Genomic DNA, 22,851 nt, shown 5'->3' with positions numbered 1-22,851 from the left:
ATTTGGTATACTTTTATTTGATGATTAAGTAGATAATATTGAATAATTATTTATTTGAAATAATTAGAGTTTAAATTTGTTGCCTAAATTGATTTTCCCATGACTATGTTGACATTAGTTATCATTGTTGACTTAAATTTTTATTTTTAGTACATGATACATAATAGTAAATTATTGAATGAAAATATTAAGTTATACGTGAATTTTAAGACAATTGGATTTTGAATGCAATAATTACTTGTTGATCCAATAAGACAAATTTGGTTTTAGTACCTCATAAAATAGATCATATATATAATGATCCATCAAGATGTATATTGATTATTGGTGTCTCATACAGAGCGGTCAACTTTTTAATGACCTAAAAAGATACATCATGGTTAAGTATATCATGTGGGGTGGTCAGAATGCATACACTCGGTTAAGTATGCAAAAGTAAAATTATAGGTAATCTAAATTTCTCGATGTGAGAAAATATAATGAGTTAATATAGGTGCTTGGCTACGAAAATGGCTCACTCATTGAAACTTGCAAGATTTTTTCATGCGCAAGAGTATTTTCAAAATATCTTGTACAATCACTTGCCCAAATAGGGTCATTGTATTTGTAATTTGGAATGGGCATAAGCATCAAGGTTAAAGGTACACTAGTCTAAAAGATCTGTCTACTTAAAAGTGATAAACTTTTAAAAATTAGGATATTTTTAGATTGGTTTCATATGGAAAGTGAGTATTAGCATGTTACATTTTCTGTTCAAATAGGAGTTTTTTATGATGTACTTGGACTTTTCAGTTTAATTACAAATAATGCATTATGGACTAATGCTATTTGTAAATATCGTTGTTCATATGTGGAATGTTTCATTCTTTTATCTTGAATATTATAGTTGATTTTCAATAATAAAGATTAAATAGATATATTGAAAAGGATAAAATATAATTTAGAGCTTAATTAAGTTATGAATTTTATTGGACATAATCGTTAAGTTTTAAACATTTTCATTGATTATTTTTCAATTGTTAAAATGTTGCATTTTGTGATGATAAAAAGTCTTTAACTTTAGAAAATTTTGAATCTTTTAAATATTGTCTAGTCATATGAATCAATGAAAAATAATTATCACATGTATGATCAATAAGTGTGATATATTGTTTTGTTCCAATAAATCGTTATGTGATAAACTGATTTTATGAATGATTATACATATGCAAAATGTAATGTGTGGAATTAAGTTTGGATATTTTGAAGCATGTGTTATGTAGGATAAATATATTTATCATGCTTACAATATTTTAGTTTCATAAATTACATAATTAAGATTTGAAATTTTAGGCATTAAATCTAAAACCTAATAAAGTGCATAATGTGATATATATTTTATAAACTAATTTTTTTAATGGACATATGATTCAATATATGTTGGTTATAATGATTTATGAAAAACATATAGATTTTACACTAGTATGTTGAAACGGTGTGGGAGTTTTACTATTAAATGGTGCAATTATGCCATGGTAAATAACATACATTAAATAATTGCATCTTAAATTTGCTTTTTATAAATTGTTAGATTAGTTTCTTTTAAAATCTTTTAATTTTATAAAATACTTATTAAATCAATTAGTGTGCTCTTATAAAATATTAATTATTTTCAATTATGATATTATAGTATTTTGAAAGAGTAGTAAGTAAAATTTTATTACTTAGTAAGTATTTGAAGCATGTCTTTGGTATTATGAAATTTGATAAATATTACCATTAAAATCCTAAGTAATAAAAATTAGTTATAAAAGTGAAATAGATATAAGTAAAAATTTCAGTCTATAAAAGTAAGCAAAAAAATTGTTTTGCAAGTCTCAAGGTTTTAACTGAAATGTATTGTTGTAAAGTCTTGCTAGATTAACTTATCTTAATATTCATATCACAACTCATGTTTGGTGAAATTGAAAATATTATATTTCTCACATGAACATTATTGTGTACATGAGATTAGTTTATACCATAGTTATTGTGTGCTATTGACATTTATTATACGCTATTATGTTGAGATTTATGATATGAATATAATGAAATTTGTTAAATATCATGCAAGTATAAAGTATCTACATTGGTAGATGTTCTTTGTGGCTAGTTAGTTTTTAATTTTGAAATTTCTTATAGTCAACTTGAATTAAGATGTCATTATAAAATATTATTAATTGCTGGGATAATTTACTTTGCATTATGGCATGCTAAGCTAAATGTTTCTTTAGATTAAGCATGAGCTAGAAATTTTTTAAAGGTACTTAAAATGGTAATGGGCATATAAGTTTTAACTTTGATTGATTCATAGAGGTGCATTTAGATTAATATCTTACTTTGAGTGATCACATGCATAAATAGACATAAGAAAATTAATATAACCATAATGATTATGAAATTTTTTATGTTATTATGGAATTGTCTCTAAATTACTACATGTGATTACTTGCCCAAAGAGAGTGATTATATATATATATATATATATTCTAATTTAGAGATAATTGTGAATATTTTTGTGAAGTGAAACGATGCATAGATCTAAATAGTTTATCTGCCCAAAGGGATAAATTTCGAAAGACTTTGTGTTTTTATTCTTTTGATGTGTCATCACACAAAGATAATATATTTTCTTTAAAAGAATGTCTAAGATTAAATTTATAATAAAGCACGGTGGTTATAATAGATAAGATTAATAATTATATTGAATTGATTAAAGTCTTATCTACTTGGATCATTGATTGCCCTTTGTACTAAGTTTCAAAATGTTTTGATAATTGTCATAGTAAGTTTATGTCTATCATAAGTAATAAGTTCTTGAATGTTTTGTACAATATAGTAAATGCATGAATTGTTAGTTATTTTAATTTATCACATTTAGAGACACATATTTGTTGTATAGTGTATTATAATAGATAAGAGGGTTAGCTTCCATACAAAAAAGTTTTATATTTGTTATAATAACTCAATTTGTTTTAAGTTGAGAGTTGTTAAAATATAATTTCATTTTGACAAATTATTTGTTTTATATTTTTATTGATTCAATTCCTTCCTTGATAATCTTTTCCAAATTTTGTTGGTTTATTTTTTAGAGAAAACAAGGATTTTATAATTTTCTCTCATTTCACTTCCCTTATTTTGAAATTATATGAATTTATTTTGATAATTATTACAAAGAATGATAATATAAAGGTTTTGACATTTTTTGTTATTATTTAATTAATGCCAAAACTATTTTTTTAAAAAAAAGTGAAAATCAATGGGAATTCTTTTGTATATGGTTTTTTAAAGTAGTGAGAACTCATAAATGCCCTGAAGCTATTTTATTTTGGAAATATCATATGTTTTAAGGTTAGTGAGAATTCTTAATTTATTGGTTTGAGTACATTTTAAACATAAATATTGTAATTCGTAAATTTCAAATTTGTTGAAAATGTTTTCATATTGAAACATTAAGAATTTTGAATTGTATAAATAGATGAATATAAATTTATGTTCATAATATGTTAGTAATTTTGTAAGTGGTTTATTAAAGTGATATCATAGAAGTCCAAGAACATAGTAGTTATCATATTTGATATGATAACAAACAATACATAATTTTGTTATGACTCCATTTGTTGTTATGCCCTTTACTCATTATTCAAAATTTGATTAGAGCATATTTGTGATTCACTGAATCAATGGGAGTCATTGTGTAATACCCCAGCCCAAATAATAATTGGGCTAGACTAATACTAAAGCCCATCAGTTTATTAAGACGTTATTTAATAAAAGAAAAAGGGCTGAAGTATTAGATGAAAGGAAACCTAACTATCGTGAAATAAAAAAGAAATAGAGTTCTTCTTCTTCATCTTCCTTGGGGTTAGAGAATATGAAAAATTAAGTTAGAGATTCACAATCAGAGGCAACAATCAAGTTAATCCCTTAAAGGTGAGTACATGCCCTCTTTTTATTTAAGAAGAAATATCAAGTTGATTGCTATTATTTGGAGTTGAAGTTTTGAGAGAAAAATCAAGAAAAATCATGAAATCCTTCATTAATCTTAATGATTTATATGGGTAAATTACTGGGCTTTGTTTATTTCATGTTCTTAAGAGTTATTGATGATTATTGAATAGAGTTTGAAGGCTGAAAGTAAGGATTTGAGTTTTTAAAGATTGAAGGAGAAATTCTATTTTTGGATGAGATGTTGTGATCTGTAATAATAAATTAAAATAGAGTTTTGCATTAATGGATAGATTATTGCTGTGATTATTATATATCATTGGAAAGCATGTTGAATTTAGTTTCTAATGAAACAAACGAAAGTCAAATCCGAGTTTTCTATGAAGAGTTGTCTAATTTTAACTTAAGGATATGCAGGCTGTAAGACAACAACATCAGGGTTGAATTATGAAATGTTTCTTAATTTGTATACAAGGTTTTACAGATTAAGCCATATATATTTGGAAAGCTTATTGAGTCTACTTTCCAATGAAACAAGCGGAATTGAATTTGGAGTTTCCTGTGAATAAATATATAATTTTTATTAGAAGGTATACAGGCTGTTTGGCACCAGTATATGATGTGGATTTCAAAAATTGTTATAATTAATCTACAAGGAATTACGAGGTGTGCCATATATGGTTAGAAAGCTTATCAAGTCTAGTTTCTAACGCATTAAAGAGATCATAATTCGGATTTGGGTATATTGAGAGATGACTATTTTAATGAAAAGAGTTCGGGCTGCCAGTATTAATTAGTTAAGTTAACCCTTGTGTAACTTAGTTGATTGTTGTATAAATGGTCTCAAAAAGGGTTGATTAAATTCTGATCTGTTGAAATGATCTTGAATAGGTCATTAATTATTTTGGGGGAAAAACTAAGTGGTGGAATCGAATGAAGGTAAGTAGAATCTCATACACTTTGCTTGTTTTCGAATCTATGTATATATATATGTTTCTAAATGAAAGAATATTTTATTTCATTATTTTCAGTGTATGAAAATAAGATCAAGCATATGATTATTTTGTGTTTCTCTATATAAATGATGGATCATGTTTATGAATGAAATGAGAAAATGATTTATGTTTAAAGAATGATTTTATGATAGCTACGTTTTTATATCCATAGGAAGTGGGATCATCGACACCAGAACTAGTTCTACGACCCTGGCTAACGAGTTATAATAGTTAGCAAAGACATGATCATACGACCCTGGCTAACGGGTAATAGTAGTTAGCGTAAGCTTTGGCTAACGGGTTATAATAGTTAGCAATGTTCATTAGAATGAAATTGTCAATACGGCCAATATCACGGGTTATAGCAGTGACCGTAGCTAACGATTTGAAGGATAATGATGATTTATGATAATGATGATTTACGATGATTTTTAATGATTGATCCATGATTTGATTTGATTATGATGTTTGAATGATAGCATATTTTACATTGATTTATGAAATGACATATTTTGACATTAATTTATGAATTTATGAAATATTTGACAAAACGATGATCTTGAAACGTTTTGATATTATGATTTGATGAATGTTTTGAATGATCTATATGATGTGTAAGAAAACGATGCTTGATCTGATAAGGTGTGTGAGCCTATACTTATTGAGCTGTGATTTGCTCATTCTCATTTTACTTTTTCTTTACAGATGACTAAGTGATAAGTTTGGTTAGTCTTGTGTGAAGCTAAAAGATGAAATGAAAAAGATTACTTAGTCGTTAGAAAATATGTTGACCAATGAGATCTTAAGAGATAGTTTTGTATTTTATATGGTTTGTATTTGGATATATAAAGATATATCATCAGTTGGATTAAATATATGAATTTTACTTGGTAGATTATTTTATTGAAGAATTTTAGAATGTTTAAGAAAAAAGGCTTCGTATTACTTTGAGATTTTTTTCAAGGTAATATGGCCATATTACGTCTTGATCTCGGAGCGTGACATATTGTGATTTGATTATATGATGACATGCTTTCTCTATGTGAGGATTATAGTATTACCAAGTTCATAATAGGTTTTGGGTTGTTACAATAATAGATGGAAATTTTGATTTTGGAATCATTATTTTTATGGATTTCTTTACTTTGGCAAATGCACTGTATGTGATTGCTAATTATCTATGAAATGTAGCTTGAGATGAATAAGTCTATGAGTTACCATTAAGTGGATATAATTATTTTATACATTAATAATAGTTGTTATTTATGTATATATCTAATTATATATGCATATTTTATATTGACATGTCATATTATAAAATTTTAAGACTTAGTATTTATCTTTTGTATGATTTAATGTTATTTGGATCTATCTCATAAATGATACCATCACGTAACCTCGAGGACAAAACAGAGACATACAAGCACATTTGAATATTATGGAGATTTCTCAACAAGTTTAGAGAAATCAACAAGAGGGCTGATAAAGAAAATAGCACATTGAGATTACATTTGGATGTTATTTTCTTGTTACACAGTCACATTGTGATCCATTGCCAATAGAGTCTCTAGTACTTACAATTATGGATTAGTCTTATGTTAATAAAGAGGCATAATGACTGCCATGATTTAGTATTATATGGTTTCATTGGACAAGATCATTAGGATATTATTTTAGGAGCTAAATTGTTTTTAAAATTGTAGTTGCATCGAAGTAAAGTTAATTAGTTTAGATTCTTATTTTTCTAAATGTGTTTTATAAAATCAAACAACCTAATTAATATTGTCTAAGTGAGAGAGTATTAGAATTTTCCATAATGTGGGCTACTATAAATAGATGATTTATAGTTTAATAAAACAAGCTAATAAATTTAGTCTTAATACGAGAAATGAATGATGAGAGCCCAAATAATTAAAATTGATTGCTTATGTGTACGCTTTACATATCTTATTGGGTCAATATGGCTTGGCGATTGTGTAGACTTTTGGCTTAATAAGCCTTTGAGTACACTTCTAGGGTTTAATAAAATTGGTTAAGGTCCCCTTTTCACTTCTAATTTTAATAATATTTAACCATTAAAAGCTGCTAGTAAAAGAAAGCAAAGATAAATACCTAATCTTTCTAAAAAATTATAGTTGTTTCCGCATATCATTTATAATTGTTCAAATAAATCCATAAATTGATTGATTGATTGGTGTCATATAATTATTTTGGAATTATGCTTACACAACATTAATCTAGCCTTCTCTTGACGCATTTGCCTCTAAAAAAAGTTTTGAGGCAATTAGTCTGCGACTTAAATTTCTATTCTTTTTCGCCAAATTCTTGAAGGATTTATATTTGATGCACTGTCAGATAATATCATCTCATTAATAAGTAAGTTTTTTAAAAAATATTAATTTTTGTATATTTATTTTAAGGGTTGTTTTTATCATTAATGAGGTAGCATCATTTGATTTATTAATTGTAAATAAAATTTATACACTAATAATATATCAAATATGAACTCATTCTTAAATGCTTTAACAACCATGAAAAATGTTCATAATTAGCAATATTCTTTTAGCAATAATGCCAAACGAAAGACAAAAACAAGAAACAAGAACATCATTGAAACTGAAACTTAAACTTGAAATTAATTTTTTTTAACAGGGAAAATGAGAATTCTAGCCCCAGCAAAACGCATGGTTGAGTGCCAAAGTTGTCAGATCGAAGTAGCTGTACTTTCATGAAACAGCTGTTAGTGAGCAAATCTAAAACAAAGCCTAATTAAACATATAGCTTAACTTTCTGTCTTTCTTTCTTGTCCAATGTTTTTTTTTTGGGTAAACTAAAAACACTGTAATTCATCGTTTATTTGCTAAATTAAAAGTTAAAAACTGCCAATTAGGGTAACATGCTATGGGAAAAAGGAAGATCATTCCAACATGACCTATGATTTCCTTCTGCCAACAAAAACGTGTAAAACCCCAGTTGAACCCCCTGCCAGAAGTGTGCACTGGTCTTCATGGACTTGCCTCCAACACACGCTACTGACGAAACCATGGTCACACCCAGCTCTAGCCATCGGCTCGAGCTGGTTATTCCCCGATCCACATCCAAGCAACCCGCCATGCCTCCAAATTGACAACCCTTTGTACGTTCTAATTAAACGAGAATCACTTATATTCCATAGCTTTAAACACCCATCAGTTGCAGCTGAAACCATTGTTTGGGCATCAAGAAATCTGACGTATGTCCGTCGAACGCATGTACGGGGTCCAATTTCCGTCTATCAATGCGTCACCGTAGGGGTTGAACTCGACGCAACAAAGCGAGCTACGTGCCACCGTGGGCTGCACCTTAGCCACACATTCCCCTCCTTTGTCACAGCGTGCGTCCCACATTTGCATGGTGCCACCGTCTGAGCCGGATGCCCCGACGAATGGATCCCAACGGGAATAGTCCACGCTCCAAACCCGTCTCCCACTATGCTCGTCGCGTTCAAAGATTCTCTCTAGATCATATTCCATGACCACACCATCATAATTCCCGATCCCAAGATGAGGCCAGCGGACCCGGGTTTCCATCAAAGGCTGCTAAGCTTAGCTAGGGTACAGATGTAATAATTACAAGCATTAACATGGTCTAGAAAGGCAACACTTTACTGACCTTGGAAATTGGATGTTCTCTTGTGGCAACAATGATTTCAAAGTGTAAATCCTAATCTTTCTTGCAGTTCCTCCTCTTGCTAAGATGGCATTAGAAGGGTCGAATTCGATGACGGCTAGGGTGTCAGAGATGGTAGCGTTGGGCCTGGAAGAGACAACGAGCTGCTGGTTTTTCCTCGTGATGATCTCCTTGGTTTCCTTTATCATTTCCTACGCTTTCTTTTTCGAATTCTTTTCTTTCTTGGCCTGGGACGCCGAGGAGATGGAATCCGGAGGAGAAGTTTTTCATTGCCCATTCAAATGAAATGGAGATGCTGGCGTTGGAGGTCTATGGACCTTGGGACCAATGAAAGGCTTCCATAGACGTAACCAAAGCGCAATAAAGTTGGTGTGATTGGATAAATATGTTAGCCCCTCTGATATTTTGCTTATAATTTCCGCACTTTCATAAGATTCCTGATAGTTTATGCTCCATGTTGAGTTCTATTACAGTGATGCAGTGATGCCATTGCTTAAACTTTATATCATCGCATAAAGGGTCTAATTGAGTTGAATGGATTTAATACATTGCCAAACTTAAGAATTTCTCAACTTTCAAGTTTGGCTTGAATTCAATTAAGTTTTATTTTTTATTTTGTGAATTCGATTTCTAATTTCATTGAGCCTTTCAAATTCAATTTTTGAATTCAATTCAAATTCAATTAATTTTAGTAAAGTTGTAAATATAAATATTAAATATTTATTTATATTAAATATATTAAAAAATTAAAAATCTCGATTAAATTTGTGAATCTATCAAATTAAATGTTAGACTATTTAAATTTAGCTTGACTAATTATTTAAGTAATTTAAATTCTAACTCAATTCAACAATAAGCGAGACAATATATATATATATATATTTTTTTTTTTTTAATCAAATTTGGATAGCTCATAGATAGTTTAATTTGTTTACAGTCTTATTAAAAATATATAAAGAAAAGAAAAAGAAATAGAGATTGTGATTTTAAGTTTAAATTGTGATGTTTAAAGATGAAAATGGCTTGTGTCTCTAAAAAAAAGAAACTAAAATCTCTCTTCTTTCAAATTAAAAAAAAATGGCTTACACTTTAAAAAAATGGAAATGGTTTTTAGTCCTAGGTCTTTCTTATTGTTAGAATCCATAATCATGGGTGGAGGTGCAGTGTGAAAATTGTCCTTGATTCTGATTTTAATTTTCATACGGATGGCTACGGCAAGATTAGAATTTCCGTTACTCCAGTGGGAGTGAATTAAATGTAAATCATTACTGAAGTGGCTGAAGGGGTAAGAGAGAAACGTTGGCTGCTTTTGTAACACAGGTTTGTATGGGGGTTTGGTGCCGACGTTGCCTGCTTCGTTGGTGCTCTTTGCTCTACGTGGTTTAAGCTTGGCCTTGTAATTTGTCTTCGCTGATCAACTTACTTTTCAGCTTCCCATAACTGTCAAATATTACTCAACAACGCCAATTTCCAATTCCTAACCTCCCATTGCCCAATTCCATATTTTAGAACTCTTCGTGACAGCTCCAGAGAATCACATGCATTCATTTCTTCTTGCTCTTGGTGTTTTGAGGAATTTTAATTGTTTTTATACCCTTTGGTGTGTTTTCAGGTTTTGTTTAGATTTAATTCTTTGTTGGAATATCTTTAAGCTAGCATTTTCCCAAATTATCTTAATGTATTCAAGATTTTATTTTCAAATTAATTTTAACAAATATCAAATATTAATTGACAAAGAAAACTTTTCTTCTTACTAATTGGATTAATCTTTTTGGTGATTGATTGTAATTTTATTACTTAAAGAGTGAATTGATACAGCATGAAGAGTAATTAATTACACCCGAACATTTAATTTAAAAATTAATATATGTATCTTTTATATGAAGAGCTCTTCTTTAAAACTAACATTAAGGGGTCGTTTGGTTTAGGAAAAAGTTAAATTCTTGATCAGAATCTTATTTTTCTTAATTTGACTTTTTAGTTTAGCTCATGAAATTTAATTTTTGAGATTTTTTAAGATTCTTAATAGTATATAAAAAAAAAAAAAGGGTGATAGCCTTCAACATCTCCTTAAGGTATTTTAAGATTTTTGACGAAATGTGAAAATTGTTCTACTTTTGACCTCGATAATAATTTTTTACGGTCTATTTTATTTTTGAAAATCAATTTAATTACATGATTAATTGAGATCCGTTATGACACGCAAAGTTGCATTCCTAACTACACGATTGGACAAAGCTACATTCCTAACCACATGATTAAACACCTGTCAATGATCATATGTATTTGAATTTTTATAAATTTAAATATTTATTTTCAATTGATAAAGTTTCATAAAAATAATATTTTTGAATTATAAATGTAATTGATCTTATATAAAATAAAATCTTAATAAATCAAATTTTTTTAATTTACACAACGTTATTATGTTAGAAACATAATTATATGTTATAATATGTTATGAAAAATTAATTATAACAAAAACAATGTTTAAAAAAAAACATAGTATATTATTTTAAAATTAAAATTTTAAATTTTTTATAATTTCAAACGCACTATATTTTTAACATATGAAACATAATTGATTGCAAAAAATAATAATAAAATAAAATTTACATTTTCAATATTAACAATGTTTCTTAATATGGAAACATAGTAATTGATAAAGTATTTTTTTTTATATAAATGTAGTTGTTATTGGTAAAATCAATAAAATCCAAAATTTATTTTGGTTTTAATTGCATTTTATATATAAAAAATGTAACAATTGATAAATATATTTCTCTATATCAATAACTAAATTTATTGTTCTAGAAACGTAGTTATTAATAAAACATAATAATTGATCACATGGGACTGATAACTTTTTTTTACATATAAACGTAGTTAACACCAAATTAATATTATATTTCTCTATATCAACAACATTTCTTGTTAATGAAACATAGTTATTGATAAAACATAGTAATTGTTTAGTTATCACTTGACAATGATTTTTTTTTTCCATATAAAACATAGTTGATACTAGAAACTAATAACAAAATAAATAATATTTTTGCCATATCAACAATGTTTTTATTCTAGAAACGTAATAATTGACATATCTATTTTTGTTCTCCTATTTAAATGTTGTATAGTTATTCTATTTTATCAAACCCAAAACTCTAGTCAAACCCTAGATCACAACCATTTTCTTTCACACAAAATCATTTTCTAGCTTTGTGATTTTATCACTTGGTTTAGCTTAGCTTATTTTTTATCATTATCTGGTCAGTCTACTTTTGGTTTTGTATGAATGATTTATGTTTTTGAGTTTATGTATTACTAGTTTGCATCACATGCCTTCTTGCTATTTTACTAGATGTGAGTTAGATCTTAATTTAAAAGTTGTTGATCTATCATATGTGTTCTTGTTATTTGTTATTTGTTTAATTTGGCTTAGATCTTGATCTACTTAAATGTTTTCTTGTTATTTGTTATTTGTTGGATGTGACTTAGATTTTGATCTTTCAAATGCACATTGTTGTTTTCAATACATGTTTTCAACATTAACAAAAAACATTTTTGTAAATAGTTATGACTCGTTTATCAATAAGAAAGAAAATGAAATTAGTAACAGTGTTTATTTGGAAAAAGAACCAGATGAAAGTATATTTCAACTATTGCTTATTGTTACTGTGACATTAGTTAATATGAAAATTAAAAAAGGACATACAATCTTTTATGTTGAAGAAACTATTGATAGGCTTTAAATTAGGTCATTGAACTTAAATAAGATGGTCTTTGAAAATGATACATAGAGTGTGGATAATTGTAGAATGGATAGTAGACCTTTTATGAAATTATATCAGTTGCTTTAAACATAAGAAAGATTAAAGGCATCTAGATATATATTAATAGAAGAAATGGGTATTAGTTTCCTTCACATCATTGCCCACCATACAAAAATAAGGTTATGAAAGGTTAAGTAGTCGGCTTTGGAAACATCATTTGTAAGCAATTTCATTGTGTTAAAATTTATTTTAAGACTGTATTCCTTATTGTTTAAGAAACCAAAAATGAGATCAGGGAATTCAACAGATAATAGATGAAAAGGGTTCAAGGTAATGCATTAATCATTACTTGCTCTGAATAAATATTAATAAATCTTAATTTTGTATAATGTATGAATGGATTAATCATAGTTTTTGGGTTTAGGGTTGTTTAAGTGCCTTCAATGGAACTTACATAAATGTGAATGTAGACTCAGTCGATAGGCCTAGGTATAGGTTTTGGACAAATGAAATTACGACAAATGTTCTTAGACTTTGCACACTAGACATGCAATTCATTTATATTCAAATCAGATGGACAGGTTCTAAGAAAATGGTAGAGTGCTTTGGGATGTTATTACATGTAAAAATGGTTTAAAAATCTCACAAGGTATTAGCTTTCATATTTTGGTTTTAGTTATGCCATGGAACACATTTTAAATGTATATTAATGCACTATGACACTGGATTAGGTTTTTATTAGTTGTGTGATGCTAGATACATAATGGGAAATATTTTTTGGCACTTTATATAGGTCAAATATATAACTTGAATGATTAGAGATCAAGATACCAACCTACGACACCTAAGGAATATTTTAATATGAAATACTCTCAAGTAAAAAATTACATTAAGAGATGTTTTGGTAATTGAAAAATAGATGGGCAATTTTAAGGAGAAATCATTTTTTCTAATAAAAACACAATGTAAAATCATTTTTGCTTATTGAATTCTTTATAATTTTATTAAGTCTAAGATGTTAATTTATCCTATTGAAAGTGATATTGGTGAAGTTAGTAACAACCAAGTAGAAGGTGATAATCATCAATATTTGATTAGGCATGTTAAGCCAAACAAAAGCTTGAACTGAGTTTAGAGACAAGCTGGTAGAAGAGATATTCAAAATTAGTTACAATCCAATGATTAAGGACAATTTGTTTAATCTTTTTTTGGCTTGATTACTGACATTATTGAGTGTACAATATGTTGAGTGTACTATTTGTTTTCTACATTTATTTTATATATTTTTTCATATTTGTTTTATTGTTGAGTGTACGATGTAGTTGACTATTGTTTGAAATAGACTTAAAGGTCAAAAAGGCCCTCAAACAAAAATTCATTTATCAATTAAGCCTTTAATATTTTATTACAATCAATTAAGCCCTTCATTTTTAATTTTTGATCAATTTTAAACCCAAAATAGATGAAAACTATTTAAGTGACTGTTGAACCTGTAACTATCATTACAGGTTGCTCATATGGATTTTAATTGCAAATGTGGCATGCAACGTGGAAAAAAAGTCTAATGTGGCACACAACATGGAAAAAAAATATAGTGTGGCAATAGAGATAGATGGGGTTGATACACGTGACATCAAACTATTGGTTTACAAAAAAAAAATTATTAAATGAAAAAAATCTCCAAATGGTAATAGAGAATAAAATCTGAAACCAAAACCCAAAATTTCTAATTGAACCCAAAACCCTAAACCATTGAAATCCAAAATCAAAACTCATTTCTTCCTCCATTTTCATTTTTCATCTCCCTCCATTTTCACCTTCGCCTTCCACCTACATCTTCATTTTTAATGTCATCATCATTGTCCTTATCATCTGTAACTAGTCAAAGTAATGTGCCTACATAAGTTGAGTGGGAGTATGAGGGAGAACTAGTATTCTATCACTGTCAACTTAAATGCTCAAGATGGATGACATGGAAAGGAATGAATATTGGAAGAAGACTCTTGATTGTAAGTTTTTAAGTGGCATGATGACTGAATAACAGAGAGGGCCAAATTTCTTATATATTAGTTGAAAAAGGAAAATGATGAGTTAAGGAAAAAATGTTTCCATTTGAAAACTAAAACTGAAAGTGATGATCAATGCATAACTAAAGAGCTGAAGTTAATAGCAAAATCAATAAGAAAAAGCTGAATTTGGCAATGGAAAAAGCAAATCATTGAAACGAAAAAAAAAAGTTTATGTGTAGGATGTTAATTTCTTGGGTTTTTACTTTTTTAGTTTTTGTAAGTTATGGCAGTATGTAACTTAGGGTACGAATTTTTGTTACAAAATAAAAGTTGTAAACCTTTTTGAATATGAATGTCACTTTTTGAATTTACTAGGTTACTATGAATTTATGACACCATTTAATATTTGTCATAACATATAGATCTATGGATTTATCGCTAGACATGGATAAAAGGAGTCACCACCAATCTTTTTTTGTTAAAGCGTGATTGGCCATTTGATCGAATATGTTTTATTTAAAGAAGAGTTTCAACATTGACTTAGGTATCTCTAAATAGTAGATTCTGGTTTATAAAATCAAAATTTAGGTTTAAAAGTATGATTACGAGTGAAGAAGGCTATAGTACCCTCACAATACCTATCTAAAGGATGGTACCAGTTTGATTTTAGATTATCCAAGCCTTAACAATGCTTATGACTTACCAAAATATTAAATATTAAAAATTGATCCTAAAATTACTCTAATAGTTTGGCAACAATTTAACATAATTCTCTTACCTCAAAAGTATTTATAAAGAGCAGTGTCCCATTCTGAAGAGGCTACGTCATCAGGTTCATTAATATATTTTTATTTAAGAAAATAGTTAGTAAAATCCTCTAATAGTTTTGTAATATTTACTTTGATGTAAATCTACCAATAGTTTGATGAGATTTTATTGTAAAATTATTTTTTTGAAGATGCATTAAATCTTCCAATAGTTTGGTAAGATTTAATTTAAGATTTAAATCCCCAGTAGTTTGATAAGATTAAAACGAAACATTTTATTGATAATAGTTATTATTATTTTTTAAAAAAATTGATTTATAAAATTCTTCAATAGTTTGGTAGAATTCATAAAAATTTAAATTCATGAAAAATTCTCCAATAATTTGGTAGGATTCATAAATTTATTTTAGAAATAGTTTTTATTACTTTTTATAAATAAAATAATGAAAATGAAATTCATAGAGGTATTAAAAAAAAGGTAATAAATTATTCATTTTAAAATAACAATAATAATAATAATAATAATAATAATAATAATAATAATAAGTAAAAAAATAAAAAAGCCTAAAAATTAAAATTAAAATTAAAAAAAATGTAAACAAAAAATAAAAATAAAAAAAAGAAAAACATATGATCGGGTCAGGTCTGGAAGCAGGTAGATGCACGGACCACGCGTAGGTCAAATACGAGTCAGGGCTTTTTCAAAAAGATATAGTTGTGGAAAATTATAAAAGGGAATTTCTACGTTTTCTTCAAACCCGACTTGGTCCTTTCCTCTCTAGTTGGGATTTCCTCTAGCTTCTCTCCAAGATTCTCTAGGTTCAATTATCAAAAATTGGGTTTGATCGCCAATTTCTAAAAAACTCGTCAAAACTTAGCTAAAAACTTCAAATTCGACCAAAAAATTCAATTGAAAAGCTCAAATCTTCAACCTAAACCCATATTTTTTTCAGATTTCCCAAAAAACCAAATTTCTAAAGATCAAATATCCAATCCTAGGAATCGTAAAACCCAAAAATAATTCCCACCAAAAAAATCTTAGAACTGCCAAAATAGTTTTCACACCAACCTTCTTCCCCCTTTCCCTTTGTGCCTTTGCATCAATTTATATCATGTTTTAATAGTAATTTAAAGGTTTAAACACTTATTCCAAGCTTGAATCCTAGGATTCGATTATGTCTTATTTGATTTGAGTTTAGGCCTAAATCCCTTTAATGCGGTTTTATGCAAATTTGTCACTCGATTTTAAGAAATTGGTTTGATTTCCTTTCCTTTTTATTATCCCTCAATTTTCTTTTTAACAAAAGAAAAGAAAAGAAAAATAAAATTAAAAATAAAAACAAACAAACAAACTAAACAAAATAATAACAGGAATCATATAACAATATAATAAACAAAATAAAATTTGATTACACCTCAGATAAAAACAAGGGTCAACAACTGCCCCTTTTTGCATATTTCTATGAAACATAAATGATGCAAAGACATAGACAGCTATTATGTCTGGGCTCGAAAACTAAAGTCAAATTAAAATGTGAAAATGATTGAATTGAGTCAAAGTCAAAATTAATCAAGGTATACCAAAGTATAGAAGTGAAAATGATCGAGATAGAATTATGAATCAGAAGATTAAATAATCTAAACTAAAACAAGATTGAGGATGACTAACCAAGATTGAACTGTAAATCAAAAAAATGAAATGACCTAGATCAAGCTAAGGTTGAAAGCGAGAGATCGAGATTGTATTACGAGTTAGAACAAAAATGATCTGGATCCAGTCGAGATTAAAACTGAGCTACCTGGATCAAACCGTGAGTTAGAAAAGTAAAATTGATCTAGACCAAGCTAAGATCAAAATTGAGTGACTGAGAACAAACCATGAGTTAGAAAAATAAAATAATCTAGATTAAATTGAGATCAAAATTGAGTGATCAGGATCAAATCGCAATTCAAAAAGTAAAATGATCTGGATTGAGCCAAGATTAAAACTTGATATGTAATAATGATAATGTGAATGATGCAAATACATGTCCTATCTAAGACGCAAATGCATGAAAATTTTGATTGTGGTATTAAAGTTCTCCAGACTCCTTTTTTTTTTTTTTTACATCCCAAACTTTGTATGCTTATTGTAAGAAAAATCAAATCCGGTTTGCATCAATCAATAGGCATTCATCTTTTCCTTTTAAGGCAACTTTCAAAACCAATGCCTTTACCAAACTTTAAGTGTTTCATCTTTTGCCTTCATCCCTTTCAACACTCCCAAAGTAATGCACTTTCTTATGACATTATTCAATTATTAGTTATTATCCCAATTTCAAACTATAAGATGTGAATTATGCATTACTCTTATTCATGGCAAAGCATCTAAGTAGAAAGGAAATGGCAAGGACTGAAAGTGAGACATAGATAGAATGAAATTAATATTATTTATTTGGAGAAAAAGCAGAATACAAACGATGGTAATGGGACAATATAAAGGCATATAAGGATGGCTATTTGGGGTAATAATGCCTTCAGATAAATAATCAAAAAATCATAATAACATATCTTGGATTTCTTAAAAAATTCAACCATATGATGCATTCAGCACTTCAAAGCTCTTAAAGAATTCACTAATTTTAGGTTTGATGCACTTCACGAATGATGTTGTATCCTCTTTATTCAAGTCGCCTTTACAGGTTTTCAACTTAGATAAACCTTCATTTAGTTTAAACCATCCTTTTAAGTTTTCAACTTAAGTCTCCTTTTTTTTAAGCAAATTTTCCTGATGACATCAAAATTTATGAGATTAGAAAGGTCATGTCCATCCATTTCTACTAAAATTAGGGCTCTTCCTAAAAAAGCCCTTTTTCACAACATATGACTTTTGTCAAATTGGAGTCCACTTTCCTCTATCATCATATTGACTTAGGAGAATTCTTTTCAACATGAATTTTCTTTCTCGAAATCGATGAGGTTGAACTTTTTTATCTTGAGCTCTCATCATCCTTCGTTGGTATAGTTGACAATAACAGAGCATCGCCAATCTCTTTTCTTCAATGAAGTTTAATTGCTCATAGTGCTCTTGAATTCATTCAACTTTTTCTAATCCCATTTGTTTTAAAACTCTTAAAGATGCAATTCTTATTTCCACTAGTAATACAGCCTTCATCTTATAAACCAAAGAAAATAGAGTTGTCCCAATAGAAGTGCGTTCTGACATTCAATAAGCACGCAAAGTGAAAGGTAATTTCTTATGCCAATCTTTATATGTTTCAGTCATCCTTTCCAAAATCCTTTTGACATTCTTATTTGTAGCTTCTACTACCCCATTCATTTTTGGGTGCTATGGAGTTGAATTATGGTGTTTAATCTTAAACTGAACACATACTTCTCGTATCACCTTGCTATTTAAATTTTTTGTACTATCTGAAATAATCTTTCCCAAGAGTCCACATTTGTAGATTATTTCTCTATTGATGAACTTGTAACTACTAATTGAGTTACATTTGTAAAAGAAGTTGTTTCAACCCATTTAGTGAAGCAATCAAACATCATAAAAGTGAATCTATTCTTGTTTGATGCTTTTGGGGTAATGGGACCAATGACATCCATCCCCTACATAGAAAACAGCTAAGGTGGTGCCAAGACATGTAACGCAATGGGTGAAACATGAAATCTTGTTGGTGTAAATTTGGCATTTATGACATTTTCAAGCATAATCAATGCAATCACTCTCCACTGTTAACTAGTAGTATCTGGCTTTTATAATTTGTCTTGCCATCATGTGTCCATTTGCAAGTGTTCCACATACACCATCATGTGCTTTCTCAATAATCTTTCTCACCTCGAAGGCTTACACACAGCGTAATAACATCTGATCTTTACTTTTTTATATATATAAAATCTCACAATCTAAGAAGAATCCCATAGCCAATCTCTTTAGGACTCTCTTATCATTTTTCATTGCCTAATTTGGGTATGCTGACTTTTTAAGTATTACAAAATATCATAATACCAAGGATGTCCATATCTTTCTTCCTCCATGTTGGTGCAATGTATTGGCATATACTTATCATCTAACTTGACAGGTTATATTTCAGCAATATTCCTAATTTGTATCATTATATCTAAAATGGTCAATACATCTGCAATTTGATTTTTTTCATAAGGCAAATGTTCAAACTAGATTATCTCAAACTGCTTGCATAACTTTGAAATGTATTTATGGTATGGGATAAGTTTTGAATCTCTCATTTCCTATTCACCCTTCAATTGATAGATAACCAAAGTTGAATCCCTAAACACATTTAATACTTTAATATTTTTGTCTGAAGCAGCTTGCAATCTCATAACACAAGCCTTATATTGAGTCACATTATTAGTGCAATTGAAGTTTAATCTTGCTGTAATGAGGTAATAATGCCTTTTTAGAGATATTAGAATTGTCCCAATTCCATGCCCATGGCATTAGCAGCCCCATCAAAATACATTCTCCATGAGCTTCCATCATCATTATCTTTCTCTAATCCTGAGATGGCCATTAATTCTTTATCTAAAAAATTAAGTTTCATGGGCTCATAGCTTTTACTGGCACAGTCTGCAAGGAATTTGGCAATGGCACTCCCTTGATCATTTTTTGGCTTACGTATATTATATCATACTCTAACAGCATTACTTGTTTGGCAAGGATAAGTTCTTAATGGCTCGTATCTTGTTTGGGTTAACTTCAATTCCCCTTTTACTAACCACAAAACCCAGTAATTTTTCTAACTTGGCTCCAAATGTATATTTGGATGAATTTATTTTAAGCTAAAATTTCCTTAACCTCTCAAACAATTTTTTGAGGTTAGCTATATGGTCATCTCCCTTTTGAGATTTGTGATCATGTCATCTATGTACACCTCATTCTTTTTATGTATCATATCATGGAAAAGTATCACTAAAGCCCTTTAATAAGTTACTCTAGCATTTTTCAATCCAAAAGGTATAACCTTATAACAAAACGTTCCTTACAAAGTTACAAATGTAGTCTTTTCCATATCATTCTGAGCCATCTTCATTTGATTATAGCTAAAAAATCCATCTATAAAAGAGAAAATTGCATGTCTAGCTTTATTATCCACAATGTATCAATTTGAGGTAAAGAAAAATTATCTTTTAGGCTAGCCTTGTTCAAATCATGATAGTCTATGCACATTCGTACCTTTTCATATTTCTTAAGAATAGGTATTATATTGGCCACCCACTCAGGATATTTAGCCACTTACAGAAAGCCTGCATCAACTTTGTTGAATTAGCCTACATTCAGACTTTAGAGGTAGTCTTTGTTCCATTATCTTAGTGCTGAGCCCAAGCATATCTTGATGAGACCAAGCGAACACATTTATAAATTCTCAAAGTAGATTTTTTAATCATTGTTTATCAACCACTGGGAGTAAGGTACATATCTTGAATTCTTTTTTGTTCTTATCATCACCTAAATTAGTCATTTTAGTAACTTTTTGATGAGGTTCAATAGATTTATTCTCTTGTTCAATTAATCTCATCAAATCTGGAGGTAAACTATATTCTTCAAAGTCTTATTTGATGTCAAGATCATCGGTGTTAACTAAATTTTAAAAATTAAATCCTTGATTATTATCATGAATATTGTCATATTCATTTAAAGACCTAAAATTCAATGAAATAAGAGATATTAACAAATTGTTTTGATGAGAAAGTAGATTGAATAGAATAGATGAATAAAATGCATGCTCATATTTTTTTTATTGAGATAGTGGATAATAAGAGGCCCATACATAAGAAATTATCTCAATGTTTTTGGGCATAAGCAATTGGGACTTGTAATTACATTAAGAAAGTATCTAGGACAGCAAGCATCTAAATGGCATTCTAGTTTTTTAGTTTAAAGTTTGGTGGGCAGGGATAAACCAACACTTATTCACTTCAGATATCTTCTCTTATCATTTGGATGGATAGTTTAGCAAAAGCTTCTTCCATGTTTAATTCCCTTTTAGCATTTTCCTTAGCTCCCAGGTACATGTATCCTCTAAGACTAAATATTTCATACAAATTAGGAACAACCATTGGCATATTTCTCACCATTTTTTTTCTTCTATCATCTCGTACACCTTTTACTTTACATCCCACATACAAATGAGGAACAACCATTGGCATATTTCTCACCATTTTTTTCTTCTATCATCTCGTACATCTTTTACTTCACATCCCAAGCCTAATCTTTCACTGTTGTCTATAATTATTAGTGGTTCTTTTATCCCTTACAGACTTTTTCCTAGCCCAACTCTAATATTCCAACCTTTATTAATCATCTGATTAATCACAATTTACTGAACTTAAGTCTTTCACCCACAACATTAATAAGTTCAAATGATCGATAAGAACATTCCAACAACTATTCTATAGCTTCTACGTATGGAGTATTCATGGGTTAAGTTACCAACAAGTCCTCTTCTCCAGTTAGGATCACCAATTGATCTTTTATATTGAATTTAACATTTTGATGTAGAGAGGAAGGAATAGCACTTGCCATGTAAATTCATGTTCTTCCCAGCAAACAACTATATGATAGAGAAATATCCATAAACTAGAACTTTATGCTAAAGACACAAGGTTCAATTTGTATAGGCATTTCAATATCTCTCAGTACCTCGCTCTTAGTTCTATTAAACACTCAAACCACCATATGACTACTTTTGATATGGGATGTATCAATAGGTAACTTTGCCAGAGTAGATATAAGTATAACATTAATAGGTGACTTTGGCTATAATATGACTCTTGCATTTAATAGTGATATGCCAGGCCTTTGTACTTTCCTACCTTCAGGTGGAATTTCTTTGTCACTGAAGGCTATAATGTGGTACTACAAAGTTCCCTACCAGATGGTTCACATATTCTACTAATATGTTATGTGCCACATATGCTTGATTTAACACCTTTAACAAGGCATTATGATGTGGTTCTAAGTTTAATAGTAGTGACAATAAACAGATTTTGGCTGGCATTTTTTTTAATTGCTTCACCACAAAATAGTCACTATGTTTCACCAACTTTAGGAACTCACAAGCTTTCTTTTTTGGCATAGATTTTAGGATGTCTTTTCCTAGAACCAATTCTAGTTTAGTCTACTTTTTGATCATTTTCTCCTTCCTCACTTTCTCTAGCACCTCTAAAGTATAGCATCTTCTACTTTTGGCCATACCTCCTACATCAGTTATGTTGGCAATATCAGATTTAGGCATGATTTTTTCTTGCCTTTGGATTGTCACTTCGCAACTATACTTTTATGGCATTGCCTTATCATCCTTGTAGGGGAATGGACATAGGACCTTAAAAGTCACTGGCCTAGGAATAAGTTTTTCCATGATCGATCTTGGCTTCTCAACATAATGTATAGTGATCGATTTTGGCAACCACTTATCAATCATAGTCACTTTAGCATCTTTCAAGGCTTTTATTTCTTCATACAACTTGATCTAATAGGAATTTATTAGCCTCTATACCTTATCATGAAACTATTTGCACATTTTAATAGAATGCCCTAGAATTCCACTATGATACTTACATTTTTTATTCGGGACATATCTTCCATGATAGGTACATAGATCCACTGGTTGTATCATCTTAGCCTCAAATAAAGCTTTATATAACTGATTGAATGACA

The 22,851-nt window shown here is 29.1% G+C and overlaps 1 pseudogene; it reads right to left on the bottom strand.

The window, feature by feature from the left end:
• Positions 1-7,404: 7,404 nt before the first annotated feature.
• LOC111317044 (WD repeat-containing protein RUP2 pseudogene) lies at positions 7,405-9,164 on the bottom strand (annotated as a pseudogene).
• Between the last annotated feature and the right edge of the window lie 13,687 nt (positions 9,165-22,851).

The sequence above is a fragment of the Durio zibethinus genome, chromosome 9 (genome assembly GCF_047325235.1).
Source record: "Durio zibethinus cultivar Kanyao isolate XHJ-2024 chromosome 9, ASM4732523v1, whole genome shotgun sequence".
Lineage (NCBI taxonomy): Eukaryota > Viridiplantae > Streptophyta > Magnoliopsida > Malvales > Malvaceae > Durio > Durio zibethinus.
This window is presented reverse-complemented; position numbering and strand designations above follow the sequence as displayed.